We start from the raw sequence: 2,676 nt of genomic DNA on the forward strand, positions 1-2,676 counted from the left end.
AAAAAAAAAAAAAAAGAAAAGAAAAAGAAATCATGATTTTGGCCGGGCTTGGTGGCTCAGCCTATAATGCCAGCATTTTGAGAGGCTGAGGCAAGTGGATTGCTGAGCCCGTGGGTGCAAGACCCAGCCCATGCAACTTGGAGAGAACTTGTCTCTACAATTTAAAAAAAAAAAAATCAAAAAATTAGTTGGGCCGGGTTCAGTGGCTCAGCCTGTAATCCCGCGCCTTTGGGAGGCTGAGGTGAGTGGAATGCCTGAGCCCGCGGGTTCGAGGCCCTCCTGAGCAACTTAGCGAGACCTCATCTCCACAATAAATAAAAAAGTAGCTGGGTGTGGTAGCGCGCGCCTGTAGTTCCGGTTACTTGGAAGGCTGAGGCAGAAGGATCGCAGGAGCCCAGCAGGTCAAGGTTGCAGTGGCTGGGAGCGGCCACTGCACTCCAGTCTGGGCGGCAGAGTGAGACTCCAACTCAAAAAAACCCCAAAAAACTGCAATAATGGGCCAGGTGTGGTGGCTCAAGCCTGTAATCCCAGCACTTTGGGAGGCCGAGGTGAGAGGATTTCCTGAGCACAGGGGTTCGAGACCAGCCTGGGCAACTTGGTGAGACCTTGTCTCTACAATATAACAAAAACTTAGCTAGGCATGGTAGCGCACACCTGTAGTTCCGGCTACTTGGAAAACTGAAGAGGAAGGATTGCCTGAGACCAGCAGGTTGATTCTGGCGTGGCCATGAGCGTGCCACTGCACTCCAGCCTGGGTGACAGAGTGAAACTATGCCTCAAACATACAAACAAACAAAAAAACTGCACTAATGAAACAAGAGAGAGCTCAAGAGCTAATAGAATCATGTCAAAAAGACAGAGTTTCCAGCTCTGGTAAAGGAAGCAGAAAAGAAAAATAAGGCCAGTTGCAGTGGCTCACACCTGTAATCCCAACCTTTTGGGAGGCCAAAGCAGGAGGATTGCTGAAACCAGACAGTTTGAGACCAGCCTAGGCAGCATAGTGAGACCTTGTCTCTATAAAAAAAATCAAAACATTAACCAGGCCTGGTGGCATGCTCCTGTAGTCCCAGATATTCAGGAGGCTGAGGTGGAAGGATCGCTTGAACCCAGGAGTTTGAGGCTGCAGTGAGCCCTGAATATGCCACTGCACTCCAGCCTGGGCAACAAAGTGAGACCTTGACTCAGTAAATAAATAAACAAACAAAAAACAAATTAAAATGTAAAGACACAGAGTTCACTCAGTAGGGCTTGTGCTGGCCAAATTTGGGGTGGTTTGAGCATCAGAAAGGAACAATGGGTGCAATTGTTTAACACATTGAATAAAAACCCATGATTCCACAGCGATAGGAGGAGGGAGGGGTTAGATGAGCATTCCATTTTTGGAATAATTGATTCAGACAAAGATCATTAATTGGTGACAAAACAAAACAATCAGGTAAAATGTCTGGGAATGGGTCTTCACACAGAGGCAAAGGGTCATCCCCCAGATTGCCTAATCCTCAGAAAAGGTAAAAGATACCTTTCCATGGGCGCAGTCTGGCAGGCACCACCTTAACTGCAAGTTCAAACTTAGCCTCACTGCTGAGTCAGTCTGAGATTTTGTCCCATTTGATGTGAGGCAAGATTAAGTACACACAGACTCAGCTATGAAATCTTCCTGCTGAAAATGGTTTTGTCAGCCGGACATGGTGGTGCGTGCCTGTAGTTCCAGCTACTTGGAAGGTTGAGGTGGAAGGATCCCCTGAGTCCAGCAGATCGAGGCTGCGGTGGCCATGAGCATGCCACTGCACTCCAGCCTGGGCAACAGAGTGAGACTCCAATGCAAAAACAAAAACAAAAAAAGAAAGAAAGAAAATTGATTTGTTTTTGTTTTTGTTTTGTAGAGATAGGGTTTCACTCTATTGTCCAGGCTTGTCTCAAACTCCTGGCCTCAAGCAATCCTCCCCCCTCAGCCTCCCAAAGTACTGGGGTTACAGGTGTGAGCCTGCACACTCAGCTCCTGAAAATGTTGAATTTGAGTCCAGTCAATCTTTTAGGCCTACCGTACTTTTTAGTTTACAGAAAATATGGGAGATAGAGGAACAAGTAAATAATACAAAGAGAAAACGATTAGACAGCGCCAGAATAAGGGACAGTCTACAAAGTCAATGTCTTGGATTCTTTTTTTTTTTTTTTTTGAGTCGAAATCTCACTTGGTCACCCCGGCTGGAGGACAGTAGCAGGGGGCACGCAGGAGCTCAAGGGACAGCTGTGTCCCAACCAGTGCATAAATAGTTCATGACTGGCTAAAAATCAGCTCCTGGGGACCCAGAGTTAGGGCCCAGTTTCCTTGGATTCCCTGTCCTCATGAGAATACTACTTCTGATGAAAGAAACAGATGTTCAGAACAGTTAACCCCACTGTGCAGGCACTGGATGCCCTCGAGGGCTGTGGGGGTCCATTCACTGAGGACAAAGCACTCTGTGCTGGAAGGGGAGAGGCATTCAAGGCTCAAAGAGAGAGCAGTCCCCAGGTGAGTGACAGCCTGACTACAGAGGCCCAGCAAAGCCAGGAGAGACATGGGCTCGGGGCTAACCAATCAACTCCTCAGATCTCCTGCAGTCATCCCTCCTGTGCCCATCCAAGGGTCTTCCACTCTCCTCACCCACCCCCCAAGCCCACTTGAGCAGGCCTGAA

At 48.1% G+C, this 2,676-nt stretch overlaps 1 pseudogene across 1 annotated transcript in view; it reads right to left on the reverse strand.

Annotated features, from left to right (window-relative positions):
- LOC103269283 overlaps positions 1–2,676 on the reverse strand; it is a 10,126-nt pseudogene that overhangs the window by 3,434 nt on the left and 4,016 nt on the right. The window lies entirely within an intron of this gene.

This window comes from Carlito syrichta, unplaced genomic scaffold (genome assembly GCF_000164805.1).
Source record: "Carlito syrichta isolate Samal-C Ts95f unplaced genomic scaffold, Tarsius_syrichta-2.0.1 Scaffold309173, whole genome shotgun sequence".
Taxonomy (NCBI): Eukaryota; Metazoa; Chordata; class Mammalia; order Primates; family Tarsiidae; genus Carlito; species Carlito syrichta.